The following is a 16,647-nucleotide window of genomic DNA, read 5'->3' as shown; positions in this document are numbered from 1 at the left end:
TTACCTAATTGCGATTTTCTGTGACTCACAATTAGGCAATCGCTATTATACATATATCAACATTTCTAATAGCGATTACCTAATTGCGATTTTCTGTGAATCGCAATTAGGTAATCGCTATTACAAATGTATGAAACTCCAAGAGTTTCATATAGCGATTCGTATGGGGGTGCAAACGAAGAAACTGCAGCCCGATCTCTTTCTTTGGCAAAAGTAGGCACTGTAAGAAGGTGGGCAGAGGAAGCACTTAAAGAACAAGTGGGGACATACCCGATAACAAGCTTTGTGTCACAGGGGCCAGTTCATGGAGGTCTTTAAGGGCAGTACAAAGTATTTAAACTGAATTCTACATTTCCCAGGCAACCAATGCAGATGTTTCAGCAACGGAGTAATGTGAGATTTCTTGGAAGTGTTGGTAATTAACCGGGCCACCACATTTTGTACTACCTGCTGTTTATGAAGGGAAAAGTTGGATATTGCTATGTACAATGAATTGGCATTATCCAGTCTGGGGTCGATTAGGGCCACAACTGCAGTTTTTAAACAGTCACATGATAAGGTCAGCACTATTTCCCATATAGGCATTTGCAATGCAATAGCACTCGCATTTACGCGGGGGTGGGCAAAAAGGCACGAACGGGAGTGCTCTGGGGGTGGGGGGGGGGTGTTGAGTCGAGAAGTCATGGACTGCGGGGGGGGGGGGGGGCATACTCAATACTGCATTACTCGCAAAGCTAGGCTTGACCTAAAAATACACTGAGGCTACGAAAGAGATCTTAGGTTTCAGCGCAAGTCTGCAATCAATGGCCACCCCCACACTTTTAACCAATGTGGCAGGGGTAGGTTCCATTTCAGAAGGCAGGACAATACCATCCTGTTATTGACAACAGTAACCTCGATCTTGTCCACATTAAGTTTAACTTGGTTATTGCCCATTCAATTCCAGATATAGCACATCACATTCTGTAATGCGAATTGAAAAGCTAAATTATCTTCAAGGTCCAGTAGACTCTGGGAGTCCAATATATATAGCTTACAGTCTTTGGAGCCAGCTCCTTAACTGAGGGCTGAACATAAATATTCAAAAGATCATTGAGCAAGACCACATTGGCCGAAAAGGATGACAACTGTAATGCATACAAGCGGCCAGATAGAAAATAATTCTACAACTGCAGTGCTGAGCCCCATAAGCAAGCTGCCTTGACGCAATCTATCAGGATGTTATACTTGACTGTGTTTAATGCAGCTTACAAATCCAAAAGTACAAGGCCGTGGTTTGCCATTATTGCACACCAATCTCAGGTCACCCATAACTGTAAGCAATATAGATTTAGGGTTATGACAAGGGAGAAAACCAGTCTCCAACAGATCTAAAAAAATAGGAGACTGAAGGTGTATGCTTATGATGGGAGTAACCTAGGCAACAAAACGGCACCAAAAATATTGGCCGGTAGGGGGTGTCAGAGAGCCGGACGCCTAGATGGGCATAGCTACAGAAGGCAACGTGCCCACCATGAATGAGAAGATCCGCGCTGATTGCATTGAAGTAAGTGTTCAGCTCCGAGGACGAGTGGTGGCGGGCTCAGCCTTCACTAATGCCACTAGGCCGTGAAACACAACCTGGTGCAACCACTGGGCCTTGGGGACAATCATAAAAGGAAATCCATTGAGGATGCGCATGGACACTTGCTGGCTCGCCAAGTGTGGGCTGTCGCGTCCATGAAATTAAGAATGCGGGGGGAACCACCCCCATGAGTGTACCAGATTAGGAGTGATGGGGTAGAAGTGTGAACACAGAGACCACAACTAGACACCCAACCTCAACCACATCCATAGCCGCAAACCAACCTGTTTGTGCCCTCTCAGGCTTGGCTATGCTAAATGAAGACTGGGTTCAGTGAAAGGCACTACAACAGGCTGTGACTGCCTGAACAACTGCTAAAAGAGACAGATACACTCTACAGAGCAGCAGCCATTAAATACGAAATGTAGAGTGATACAGGCAACCAGGGAGGGACATGGTTGGACGCCCAGACTACGCTGAAGCAAAACTGCATGTTCTGTACTGGCCATACCAAATGGTACAGAGCGAGAGGAGCAGTAATAGCTGTGGTTGGCGCCAGATGGAACTCTGCCCAGGGTATGAGCAACTAAGTATAAGCCATGTGCATGCAAGACAACAAACAACCAAACTTCCATTTGAAACCCGGAAAGGGCAGAAAATAATAGACAGGGGCTAGCAGCGTACAGCAAATGGAACAGAGGGGGATAAATCTGATGAAAAAATGTTATTGATGGTGATGCAGTGCAGCCTGTCCTCCATAGATGTCAAAATAGACTCCCTCACTAGCAGGATGAACCGCATAGATTCCAAAATGGATAGTCAAGAAAAGTGATTGACAAAAGTGGAGTAGTGGACATCAGCTGTTGAAGATAGAGCCAAAAACAGTGGGAATAAACTCCTGAACATGGAGGGCATCCTTCCGTTGATCAAAGCAAAGGATGAGCATTTGAGAAGAAACAACCTTTGCATCCATGAGTCAATCAACATGGGCTGACTCAAGCCATATATAAAGAAAATGCTAGCGGCACTGTTCGGAGCGGAAAACTTCTCTCACCATTTTACAATAGACAGAGTGCACCACTGCCTAGCACCCCGGCCCCCGTTGGGGTCCCCTGCCCATCTGCGGCAAAGTCTGTATCTTCACTAGCCCACATCAGGTCATGGCAGCACTGCAAAAAGAGAAGGCCTGCAGACGGGAGCAAAAGAAAAACTAAGACACCATTAAGTGATTAAACTAAGCCTCAAGCCTATTGTGATATGAACTGCTGGACCCATGATTCACAGAGAACTTGAGCTATGCTGTGGTGGTACTGCTAATATGGAGCACTAGTTGCATGATCCCCCCCCCCCCCACCCCCCCAGGTGCAGACACGGCCATGTCCACAATGAACTGGGATGCAACACAGTGGCAAGTGTACACTTACCAAACCTGTAAGAGATGTGTCTGATTAATTTATAATCCTGGATACGATATGGGTTATATATATATATATATATATATATATAGACACCCACTCTGAAAAAAATACCCATCTTTTAACCACCTCTGCCAGGCGGTGGGGGGGGGGGTGTTGAGTCAGACATTAAGGTCGCAAATGCTGGAAAATACCCTACTAATCACTAAGAAAGCTGCATTAAGATCCTCTGGTAGCAGAACTGTAGTTGTTGGTACTACCTTAATGTTAGAGTGAGGGGGAGATTCACATTCTGTTGACATGATTGTGAAGCCAGTGTGGGAGGTTGTTGAGGGGTTTCAAATTAGCATGCAGCTGTTGAGTAGAGTCATAACCTGCACAAGCAATACCTGGCAACTACAGAATAAGAGGTACCAGAGGCGGCCTCATAGACATGCAGTAGTTTCATTTGTAAATATTGTGCACTCATGAGAATACAAACATTGCAGTTTCTCAAATGGAATACAAGAGGACTAAACAACCAGCATAAACGCACCAAATGCTGGCATACTGCGACAAAATGTGGGTATTGCCATGCTCCAGGAGACGCACCTGGTCAGAGGTATGAGGCAGCAGATTGACTGGAGGCTTGGGTCAGACCGACACAGTGCGGGGCTTGAAGGGCCATGCACGTAGCCAAAGCCCTGAGAGAGACCGGGGGCTGGAGACAGAGGCAGAGGCCCGTTCTTATGGGACAAGTGTATTTCCCCTGCCCCTAATGTTCTTTTGACTCAGTGAATGGCATGGGCTGTGTGGATGGACAGGTCTTACTGGGACACACAGCCCAGGGCCCCCGGAGTGACAGCAGCGTCATCAAGACTGTGAGGCTTACGCCCTCATATAGCAGAAGGTAAGGGCGAGCTGTGGGGTGAGTGCTGTGCCACAGAAGCGTGGCGATTCCGTGCCTACTGAGGACCCGACCAGTGCTCTTTTCCTTGTCTGGGGTCTGTGGTTGTTGACCCTCTTCTCTCTCACTCCCCGGCCTCCCCCACCCGCCCACTGCCCACACTATGAGATATCCAGGGACTGAGGGAGCGGATGTCTGAAATCCTTCAGTGCCAGTGAGAGACTTGAAAACACTTGCGGCGGGGGAGAGGGAGTTCAGGGGAGGGGGGGGGGGAAAGAGTAGGGGACCAGCTGCTCTCTATCAAGCCCCCCCTGCCATTAGTGCAACCATTTGGCCTCCAGAGCAAAAGCAAAAGACTAAGGGCCAGATGTGGGTAAATGCATGTTTGCTATTCCTTAATAGCGATTTTTAGGGAATCGCTATTAAGGAATCACAAAATGCCATGTAGGTAGAAATCGCAATATTTTTTGCGATTCCTTAATATTCCTTAATTGTGAATCGCACATTGCGATTCGCAATTAAGGAATACCTTCCCATTCATTCCTATGGGCCAAGAAGCCCATAGGAATGAATAGGAATTGCTCCCGCAATTTGCGAGTCACCATAAAGTACTCGCAAATTGCGGGAGCAATTTCAAGGGTGCCAGGGTTCCAAAAGGACACCCTGTTGCACTCCTGATATGTGAATGTGTCCACATGTGGCGTACATACATGCCCTAAGGGCATGAATGTGTGCCACATGGCACTTTAAAAAAGCACTTTTTTTTTTTTAAGGAAATCGCTAATTACCACCGACTTGAAGTTGGTGGTAATTAGTGATTCCTTAAGGCTAAAGTGCATTTTCTTTTGTGCTACTTACATTGCATTTAAGGAATCGCAAATTGCGATTCCTTATTTTGCTAGTAGGTTTCAACTTACCTACATTGCTCGCTGCCAAATTGCGAGCGCTAACGCTGAAATTCTGCGAATTTCAGCGTTAGCGCTCGCTATTTGGCTATTTGGCCACCCATCTCTGGCCCAACGACTCTAATCACTCTCGGCAACAAAAGATGGATCGCTATGCCAAAGTGGTGACCTCCCTCAACAGATCCATAGGGGCACACATGCAGGCATTTCAGTCATCCCCTGAAGCGTTGGAGGGCAAGATAGGGAAGGTATGCTCTGAGGCATCCCTCCTGAGCCAAGACCTGCGTAACGTTTCTGAGAGGGTGACGGTTGCAGAGTGCTATAAATCACAGATAAGGACGCTACATGGCAACCTGGAAGGTGCAGAAATCTGTGCACAAAAACAAACCTCCGCTTTATCAGCTTTCCAGAAGGAATTTAGGGAACCAATATGGGTGCGTTCCTGATGACCTGGCAGATGGATGCCCTCCCTTCTGAATAATTCTCTATGTGCTTTGTGATAGAACGGGCACACAGGGCCCTGGGTGGTCAGCCGCCCCCGGGAGCCCCACCACAACCCATTATAGTGAAGTTCCCAAATTTCATGGATTGGGACATGATCTTCCAAAAAAGTGCATAGCAAAGGGGAGGTTCGATATGACAACACAAAAATCCTGGTATTTACTGACTATACATGAGAGGTACAACATCAGCGCCACGTGCTTGATTCAGTAAAGACAAAACTAAGAGCCCTCCAATTCCAATACATGCTGTTATTTCCAGCAAAATTAAAGGTCCTTTACCAAGAAAAGTCCTTCTTTTGCCAGACACCAGAGGAGTCGTAGAGCAAGGCTGGAGAAGCGTCCCAGTGGTGGTTGGGTAGGGATTTTAGTTGTTTTTTCTGTTACATTGGCTGCAACAATTGTGGGAGGACATACACAGGCATGTTGTTACACAGGTTTTACGAGTCACAGTTCTACCAGCAGGCTATTTTATCAGGGTAACTATTATCAAAACAAAAGGATCCACCCTTATAGGATTCCAACAGTGATATTCCTCCAGACTATGTGTGTCTTCTACAGTGGTGAAAAACACACATCTTTGTTAAAATACCCCTCACCCACCAACAGGACCCTTGGTGGCATGCTTCATCATCGGGGTCTTCCCGCCCTGCTGCGGGACGGGGTGTGCTACGACCAACGACTACGCAGGATCACTAATTCTGCAACACAACTATGTGTGGTGTAGGAGTGTGAGTGGAAGGGTCTAAAGGGAGTTAAAGTAATGATAAATTAAAAAAATATCTGGCTCAGTGGAAAAAAAACTTTAATGATCCTTTGAGCTGATACTATTAAAAATGGGGAAAGAGACGGAGGTAACTTCACTATAATGGGCAGTACTTCCCACAGGAATCCTTTAAGGGTGGATCCTTTTGTTTTGATACTAGTTGCCCAGAGGAGGACGTATCCATCTCTTATGCTCTCCGAGCACTACCTCTGCACTCCCTCCCCCCCCCCCTTTGTTTTTCAGATTATTGTATCAGGGTCCCCTATGGCATTGATTAGACGTCTGGAGTGCAAGGGCCTCTCGGTCCTGATGTGGAACGTCAATGGCTCGGGAAATAAGATTGAATGTGGTTTGGTGGCACACTACATTAAATGTATGCAACCAGATAGTTATGCTACAGGAAACACATTTGCAAGGAACACAATGCAGATTCTTGGGACAGGGGGCATATACAACCATGGTGCATGAGCTATACCTCTAGGTCTCGAGGAGGGGCAAATTTGATCAAAAAGACTCCCACTTTCACGGTGGCCCAGAGGTGGAACGACCCCCAGGGCAGATGTGTAGGAGTGTGAGGTACTTGAGTCGGCAGAAGATGACCTTGGTGATTGTCTAGGCCTCTCCTCGATTACAGGACCCTACACTGGCAAGTAGTGGACATTCGTTTGGAGACTCCCTTCCCCTCTGCATGTTATAGGGAGGGGGGGGGGCAGGAACACTTCAATGATGTGATTGCAGTACCACTTGACAGTAGCCCCACAAATTACTCCGTTGGCTCAGTTCACGACCGCATTAGGGCTGGCTGACTTATGGCGATGCCAACACGCACAGGATCGTCAATATCTCGACTTTGCATGGGCCCACAAAGCCTATTCTCATCTAGACTATGTATTTGGCCCGGCAGGGGAGTTGGGTGAGGTGACACAGGCTGAATACCTCGCTTAGGGACAATCTGATCACTCCCCCTTCTTATTAGTTTGGGACCTAAAACTAGGCACCAAACCACGGGGTGAAAATGGAATGCTTGGGACAAAAAGATAGGGAGGTGGACAGGGGACTTCGGGTAGACACCAAGTTGTATTTCTCCAAGAGGGAGGCATACAAGGCTGTCTTAAGGGACAGGAGCCAAAACTTGATTCCCCCACCCCTCAAAAAGACGGGGGTCTACAAATCTATAAAACTTTGAATGTCAGATCCTTGGTCTAGAAGAGCAGTCGTGGCCTCAGCAGACCCTAGGGTACTCTGCCAGCTTGAAGTATTACGAACAGAATATTGAGATTTGGCGCACAAGGGTGCCAAAAGCAAATACTAGCGACATTACACCGGCTATATGAAGTGAGGGACAAGGCAGGGAAGCTCCTCGGATAGCTTAGTAAAAAAATAAAAATGGAAACGCGATGGATACGGTCTATTATTGACACTGAAGGATATTAGCTATTTTACAAGGCCCACCCCCTTAATAACACCACAGAAATCACCCAGTACTTAGCTGACATCCCTACCACGATTTTGGGAGCAGAGGCTGTGGAAGACCCTGATAATGATCTCACACTCAGTGAAGTACAAACAGCTATCTCTAAATTGCGGACAGGAAAACCCCCTAGACCCAAAGGCCTCCCAGACGAATTTTATAAAAGTTATGTGGACCTGGTGGTTCCTCACTTGTTGACCGTGTACCAAGAATTGGGTGAAACAGGAACACTCCCTCAAAGATCTTCGAAAGGCCACCATTACATAAGGAGGACAAATCCAGAGAAATGTGCGATCTGTTTCTCCCCATCTCGCAACTGAACACAAAAGTCAAAAATGTAGCTACAATACTGGTGACATGCTTATTACAGGTTATCACTCCACTTATTCACAATGACCAGTCGGGATTTATGACCGGTTGGGTCACCCGGTTGAACCTACGTCATACACATAACTGGCTGGAGGTAGTAAAGGATTGAAAGTCCCCATATGTTTTCTTATACCTTGATGCAGAGAAAGCATTCTTGCTATACACCGGTTGTTTTTAGAACATACACGGATTACGTTTGGATTTGGGCCAAAATTCTGGCAGTCTTACACAGAGACACGTTGGCAGTCATCAAGTTTAACAGGTTGCTATCCTCATACTTCCCGATTAGACAAGGGATGCGGCAGGGCTGCCCATTGTTCCCCTTACTCTATGCTCTCACAGTGGAATCTCTGGCTTGTAAAATACGAGCCCATCCTGGAGTCAAAGGATTACAGATTACCACCAACTACAACGTAGAGGAAAAGTTCGCTCTACAAAGACATCCATTTGTATATACAGAACCCATGACATCCAACCCGGTCTTATTTCAAACACTTGAAGTGCATGGTTAGTATTTAGGATACAAGATTAACTGGGCTAAACCCACATTATTTTTCTCGGGCCCTTCACTGGACTGGCCATCCCTACCTGGAAAACTAAAGATTTTAAATACCTTGGAATTTTTGTGCCCCCCCAGAGAAGTGTGCAATAATCACAACTTGGGAAGAATAGTGTCCAACTTCCAGGGGGATGCAGAAAGTTGGAGAGACCTCCCCCTTTCGCTGCTAGGATGGGTGGCTCTCTTCAAAATGATTACCATGCCCCAATTACTGTATGCCCTACAGAATACCTATTATCCAATCCCACACGAATTGCTTACTACCATCAACAGTGAGGAGAGGCCTTTGATATGGCGGGGTGAACATCTCTGAATACCACTTAAAACTCTACAGAGTATTTCTGACAATGATGGGATGGCCCTCCCTGAAGTAAAGGCCTACTACTGGGTGGCCCATCTAATCCCCATCAACGACTGGGTACATGCTACACAGGATCACCTTACATATCAGCTAGAGTGGCTCTGATGGAGCCTCGTTCCCTCCGACTTTATCTATATGGCGATAGCGAAATGCAGAGTTTACGGCCAGTGATCCAGGTGACCATGGTGGTCTGGAAGAGAGCAACAAGAGCTACTGGTTGGAACTGTAAAGTCACCAAGGGGACTCCGTTATGGAGGGGTACATGGCTTAAAAAGATGGGAAAGCTACACAGGTTTGGAGGAGGGGATTTGATTGGGATTTCCACTATTGGAGATATCTTGCAAAACGGGGAGCATAAATCCAAAAGAGAATATAACCAATACCGGTCCCAGTTTCTTAAATATGCACAATTGAGATAGCCAAGTGTATCAGAAGGGATGATGGCCACTGAAATTCCAGAGCACCACTAGAAGGGAGATTGTTACAAGAGGCACTGACAAAAGGGGCAATTTCTCTTACATATAAAACACTGAACAATAATATACTTGATAATTTGACAATGCTTTGGGAGCACTAGGAGCAACATGTGGGCGAGCTAGAGAACACTGAATGGGAAGCTGCATTAAAGCACCCTAGAGGGGTGGGTATTAAATCCTGGCTACGTTTCAACTCGGCTTCAAATCTTACACATGGTCTTTTACGATGGACAGGCTGCATAACATGGGCATGGCAGCCGCCCCGACCTGTCTTCGATGTCAGACAACCAAAGGGGACTTTCTTCATACACTGTGGGGGTGATCCCACCTTCAGGTCTACTGGACTGCAATAATACAAGACCTTAGTGCCATCCTAGATGTCACTCTTCTGATGGACCCCAAATAAATACTATTGGGACTCCCAAATGATGTAGACACTCCACGTCCACAACTCATCTTCACTGCCATGAGTTTGATCTTTGGCAAAAGAGATGTTTCCAGGAGATGGGGGCGGTAGAGGTACCCACTATTGAAGAGTGGAGGAGTGGGATGGACCTCTATATGACAGCAGAGAAGGTCACATATCACAGTAGAGGCTGTTCTCAAACTTTTGTAGAATCTGGGGCTGATGGATGGATTACCAAACGTTGGGCTTGATTGATGGGGCCGAGGGACCCTAGGATAGCGCAGAACACGACACAACGGACAGGTGGGCTGCTTAGTTGATATTTCTTAGACACATTAAATGCTGCTGTTTTAACGTGCATCGTAGAACTTTGCCAAGATTGTTCTGAAACTTTCCCCTGGACTTGTCACAGACTGGGGAGTTATGTACTGTGTAATTGGCTTCTCAATAACTGCTAATATCAACTATATGGCTGCTTATGAAAAGTCAATAAAAAGATATTTATAAAAACAAAAAAAAAAACCAAAAAAAAAGACCTACACTGGAGAACACCCGTTTTGCAAATGTGTCCATTCGTTTGGACGCCCTGTCGGGTGAGGTGGTAGGGAACTAATTAGGGTTTAGGTGGATGGAGGAAGCCTGTACCACCAAGCTCTCTGGAGCAGAAAGTGTGGATCTACAAGGGCAGACCTCATCGAATTTGTGATGTTACAACGCGATCAAAATGATCGCGGTATGTAACATTGCAGTTTTTACAACGCAAGTCGTTACAACGACTTGCGCTGGAGGGCGCTGGACTTACGAGTAGTAAGATTTACTATTTCAACACCAGTCTACGTACAGTAGGGAAGGTGTTGGAATAGTAAATCTTACTATTCCTTAGGTTATAGCGCCCTCCAGTGCAAGTCCATGTAACGCTTGCGTTGTAATGGCAGCATTCTAATTGCATCGCGGTGTAATCACAGCGATGCAAGGGATGCTTCCCATGTCATCTCACCACTAGTCTGTTTACGGGAGGGCAAGATCCTGGTTTCACCCAAGTGCCCACCAGCAGATCAGTGAGGGCCTCATTAAAAGCGTTATTGGCTGGTCTGTGTTGGGTTGAGATCCTCAGTAAAGACATTTATCTTTTTTATTTTATTTTATTAAGTAGAACATGGTAAGCAGTGTGAAACAAAAAAGGAAGGGGCAAAGTCACACAGAGTGCAAGGAAGTAGTTACAGGTAGCATCACATAATATATATGGATGAGCATACCATCTGTTGGAGTCTCTACCACAGTTAGAGCGCAGATGCCATGAGGCTACTTAACAAGATGTTAGGGGGAGGCAGGGGACTATAGAGCTTGCATATGAACAAGGTCCACATTGGTCCCATTACATTTCTTGGGGTCATTCACCTTCTGGCTTGAGGCCATGTCCTGTGCCACCGAATATGTGACCAGCAGGGCCCAAATGTAGTTTGACCTTGACCTCACAGGTATCATCTCCCAGCAAATATCAAGTTGCTCCTTATCCAGTGTTCAAGCAGGGGAGCAGAGCACTTGCCCCTGTGGATAAAAACCCTGTGGTTGGCCAGCAATAACAGGATAGAGGTTAGTTTTTGGATCCTTGCTGGGACATCTTTCACATTTCTCAACAAGGCTACCAGAGATGAGCGCTGCAGGGCATGATCAGTGATCAGAACTGTGTGACTGGCAGTCTCAGGCCATATGCAGGAAGGTGGCCTTGTGTGTAGCGCATCGTCAACCAGTTGCATGCTATACAGCTCAGCTAGTGTTCGGTAGATTCTATGGAAATATTTTAAGTGGATCAGCCTCAGTGTGTAGTTTAAAGAGAGGGCTCTGGATAGAACACAAGAGTAGCGCCACTGCTCCTTGCGGGGTCAGGCACCTATATAAGGCAGCCAATGCAGACAGAGCATTTGGTACATAAATCGGGGCATTATCTTGCATCGTAGCATATAGTCTTGTAATGAGTTTTCGTGGTAATGGATTATCAATCAGCTCTTCTACGGCGTGAAATGTCGGGACATCAGGGAAAGTGTTAGGCAGAGTTCGGAGGGTGCTGCGCAGCTGGTGGTAAGCACTTCAAAAGGTGTGTAAGCAGGGTTCTCAAGAATGCAATGTGGGGTTAGGAAACAGCCCTCTAGGTAAAGGTCTCCGAAGGTGTAGAGTTGTACCTGCCTTAGGCCTCGGCAGGCACAGCTTCATTACGGGCGGGCAGCATAGGGTGCCCTGCCATTCTCCTATCTGGTGGGTACATGGAGTGAAGCTCTGCGCATGATCGCAACTAGTCCCATTACCAATTTGGGCAAGCCACAGTGTTGATTTCTGCCCGAGGTCGTTTTGGGGGACAGGAATATGGCAGTGCTCATAGGACATGAGGCTGTGTGATCATGTTCGGGGGCCGTGTGAGGCTGAAATAGTGTGGAATGCACCAGAAGGGGGAAAACTGTTTCTGCACATAGTAGAAGTAAAGGTCCACATCAGGAGCGCATAATCCACCCTGCTCGAATAGAAGGGTCCGTATTTCCCTGGTCTCCCAGGGCTGTTTGCCAGTCCATTCCAGAGTGATCAGGTTGGACCGAAGGGGTTTTTTAAAGTAGGTTGAGACCGGGACTGGGAGGTTAATAAATAAATGTAGAAACCTTGAGACTACCACCATTTGGGGACAGCAATCCTCCCTGCGATGGACAGCGGCAGCCTTGTACATACCGGCACACAGTCCTCCAGCCACATCATGACGGTACCATAATTAGCCCTCCCGAGTTCAGTGACATCCCTGGTTAGCCAAATACCTTGGTTGCCCAGTGAAAAAGATATTCCGGTTTGAAGGGTTGCGTTTCGGGGGTGAGCTGCAAGATGATGTATTTGCACCAGTAATCCTTATCCCTGCATAGCCACCGAAGAGTACAATTTCTCGGATGAGTGGAGCGATATTGAGGATGGGGTCCCAAACATACAGAGTGACATCATATGCGTACACAGACTAGAATTAGTCTGTGGGTAAAGGCCAGCCTTCGATGTAAGTGGAGTAACCTCAATCTGGACACACAAATGGGCCATGGTTTGAGCGTAAAGAAATTTGATCAAGTGCAGGAAACTATTACCAATCCCTATGCGGGACAGGAAATGGACAAGGTATGCCCATTCTAGGGAATCAAATGTCTTGGTGGCGTCAAGCACAACTGCCACAGCGCTGAGCCAGGAGTCAACAGTGTGAAGGAGGGCAAATAAGGTGTGTAGATTGTGCATCGTAGAGCGGCCGGGGATAAAGCCAGACTGGTCAGGGCAAACAATATCCGGGAGCAGGGGAGAAGGAGAGAGACAATCAATTTTGCAAGAATTTTGTTGCCCACATTTATCATGGATAATGGCCTGACGGATTTGCATGTGTGGCTGCTTGTCAGGTTTCAGTATGGTGACAATTAATGCCTCAAGTAGTGAAGGCAGCAATGTAGCGTGAAGCAATGACTCCTTGTACATTGCCAGGAGAGAGTGGGAAAGGGTGGCCGCAGTCAGGCCATCCAATCCTAGTGCCTTGTCCTACAAAATGCTTTGGATAACATGGTCGTAGAGGTCCTGAACCATGAAGGGTATGTCCAAGAATTGGTAATGCGCAATGTCAAGCCAGAGCAATAGAATTGTGTCAAAGGAGGTCAAGGAGGAAGGATAATGTGGTATCAACGAGGTGTATAAATCGGTCAATGAGTTCCATAATGTAGTCACTTGTCCATAGTTTTTGGAGGAGTCTGGCAAGTGTTTTACCCTCCCTTTCCCCCCCCCCGTAGCGCCGGGCAACTGCCTTTCTACGAGGAAGTGCATTACCTAAGCGCCACCTCCTCATACTACACTAGCTTGCTCTCAAAGGAGGCTAGTGTAGTCAAGACATTTACCTTTAAATTGCATACAGAGAGTCAAGGACTTCCACTGCCCTCCTGATCACTACAGCGAAGGAGGCAGAGTCTTCAGTAGACATAGCTTGCTTTGTGGAGGATAACTCGCCGTCATTTCTGTAGTCACCATCATCATTATATAAGTGGTGGTGTATTTCTGGTTTGGAATGAGCTTATTGTCAAGGGCCAGTAGATAGGGACGGATCTTAGTCTGATAAAACTATTGGATTCATATTTGGCATCAGTGACGTTGTTATTGGCATTGAAGCTCAGGCCTGTGATGCTTGTTGTGATACCATGAATGGCTTCAGACATTGTGCCGAAACTGGAGCATTATGCTCGAGGATGGGCCAACCTTAAACAGCGATCGAGCGGCGCAATTTGAGTAAGAAATAGATCCACCTACAAGGTCCCAACTGCAGCTACTTGGAACCTGAAGACACTTTAGCTGGATCTGGTGGAGCACCAAATATTTTCTCTGCAGACGTTTTTAGCTGACAAAATTCATCCACCGTAGCAGTCCACTCAAGGGGGGAGTCAAAGCGGGAACACTTTTGGAGACAGCACTGCTAGCTCCACATCAGACGAAGCAGAAAGAAAGGACTTAACGTAGGGGTGGCGGGTATATGGGGCCACGACGTCCTACCAACAGTGAGTCAGATTCAACTCAGAGCTGCATAATGCCACCTGTTGACACATGAGGGAATTGCTGAAAGATTCCATATCCAGTGGCGCCTGGGTACATTCAAAAGCTGAGGAATCTGCAGTTAGAAGTTTCTATCAGAAGGCTTGTTTATGGAAGCCAGGACGGCTCTCGCTCCACACAACAGGCTGCTATGAAGTTGCTTCTTCTTTAATCTCCACTCGCCACTCCTTGGGAATGATACCAAGATTCCAAAATGTCCATCAAAAGGTGCCATCCAGGATATCTTTTTGAACCAAACTGCTGTGCCTTCAGTGTTTTCCTTCATTTCCTTAGAGTAGTCTTGTTGTCATCTACTTTATTCACAAAGGGAAGAAAAGCACTTCTGGCTCCTCCATTCTGAGAGTCATCTTAAACAGACACAAGTACAGAGCAGAGTTGCAAGCAGGTAACTACCCAATGATCCTGACTGCCAATGGGTGGAATCTTGAGGCCATCTGTTTTCTTCTGTCCCCCAAATCCAGTAATCCTTTCTGCCGCCACTGGCAAAGTCTTGTGAATTTACTGCTGTCACACTCAAGAGGGCTCTCCCACTGCTTCAAAGCAGTCCAAGGACTATCAGCACTGATTGATACAACTATCTTTGGCTCGCTGCTGGGGGGGTGGGGGGGGGGGGGGGGGGACGACAGAGGGGGGTGAATGGAGTAGAGTTCACAAAGTAGTGTTCTGCACTGGCCTGATTCTCCTATTTCAAAGCATCACTTCAAGGTGGAAGCTATCGATACATGATATTTTATTGATCTGCAGGTACACTAATGATGACCTTGTTCTCTGTTTTTAACAGGCTTAATGGCATTCATGAACATCATACATTTACATATGATTACAAATAAGATTGTTTGTTGGTGAACTTGGAACCTGTTTGCACAGTAAACCTACTGAATGCAATACTTTGCTATTACACAACAGTAATCAACCTAGGGGGCTCACAAATGGTTTACCATACGGCTAATTTGTACGTATTCCTAGAAATTGCAAATGGAATTCGAGAAGCCTCTGTTCTCTCTAAAAAAACTTAAATGGCAGGGGTTACCTCAAACACCTTGTTTCCAGATCACATTACTCCCGTAATTCAACAGATAATTTTTGCATTCCTTGCTTCTCCTCCTTTATTCCCGATTCAAACAAGGTCATCAACATTATCAGAAAGCATTGGTCTATCTTGGCCACCGGCAGCCTTATGACGGAGCCCCCATTATTTTCCTTTAAGTGAGAAAACAATCTGCGCAACCATTTGACCAAAGCCACTGCTGGAAGCCTTAAAATGAAATGGTTAAAGCCTAAAAATGAAACTCTTAAGAACACTTGGGGGTCTGCTCCCAGTGACTGAACACTACAAATGTCGGCATTGTCTTAGCTGTTGCTACACTATGGACACCAAGACAAGTACTAATACCCAGACCTTGATACCATATAGCAATGCAAGTCATCTAATGTAATTTACGACATTTGGTGTCCTTGCAACCTTACTTGTATTGATCAGGCTATGCAGAAAATCAAACATCGTATCAACCAACATAAAATCAATATATAGTGTAGTACATAAAATGCCCCCTTAGTGTTACACTACGTTTACGTAGATCACAAAGAAACAGATCTTAGGTGGCAAGTAGTTCAGTTCAGTTAGTTTTTATTTCGATAATTAAAAATCATCATAAAAATACAATTTATCACATTTTATTCCTGAACTTCAACAATTTAAAAAGAGAAGGATTAAAAACATATACTAGGGACATAATTTGTGGGTCAGGGGCAGAAAGGACATGTAAATACGATTATATTAGTTCCTTGTATTCCTAAGTCTAACAGTAATTTTTAGGAAATTTGAGATAGCATAGAGAGTATACATATCATTTGCTTTTTGTAAAAACAACAGGGCTGCTTTTGCTTGGCGTATTTTCTGGTTTTTCAGTATTTGGACCAGGAAGGGGCGCCTTGGAAATTGATAAAATGGACATAAAAGTACAAAATGAAGGGTGTCCTGCGGAGACTTATTGTCGCAGCCGCAGGCACCCTTCTGCTCAATCGTTGTGGAGAACCCCGCGGGGTAAGCTAAAATGTTAAATAAAAGATTGAGCCTAAAACGGCACATTAAAAATCTGTCCTGTTGGTTGTGCATTAAAAACAAATATGGTTCCATGCCTGCCCTGTTTGCTACCAAGCCATGTGCAGTTACTGTTCTCTTAAGTTGTCCCACTTTGAGACAAGCACTTGCAAAGTTTTCCAGTAACAGTTTCTTTACTATGAGTTTAGACATGGTTGTAATCTGCGTATGATCCAAGAACAAATGTGTCTGATGAATACTTTTCAAGGTATTTTTAACATATTTCAACCATGGAATTTCAAGTGCGTTTCCCCTTAGCAAACAGT

General features: G+C 45.9%; 1 protein-coding gene across 1 annotated transcript in view; it reads right to left on the bottom strand.

The window, feature by feature from the left end:
• Positions 1 to 16,647, bottom strand: part of SLC35A1 (solute carrier family 35 member A1) — a 193,410-nt gene that overhangs the window by 91,754 nt on the left and 85,009 nt on the right. The gene's annotated exons all lie outside the window — the stretch shown is intronic.

This window comes from Triturus cristatus, chromosome 6 (genome assembly GCF_964204655.1).
Source record: "Triturus cristatus chromosome 6, aTriCri1.1, whole genome shotgun sequence".
Taxonomy (NCBI): Eukaryota; Metazoa; Chordata; class Amphibia; order Caudata; family Salamandridae; genus Triturus; species Triturus cristatus.
Note: the sequence above shows the minus strand (reverse complement) of the source record. Positions and strands in the feature narration are given on the sequence as shown.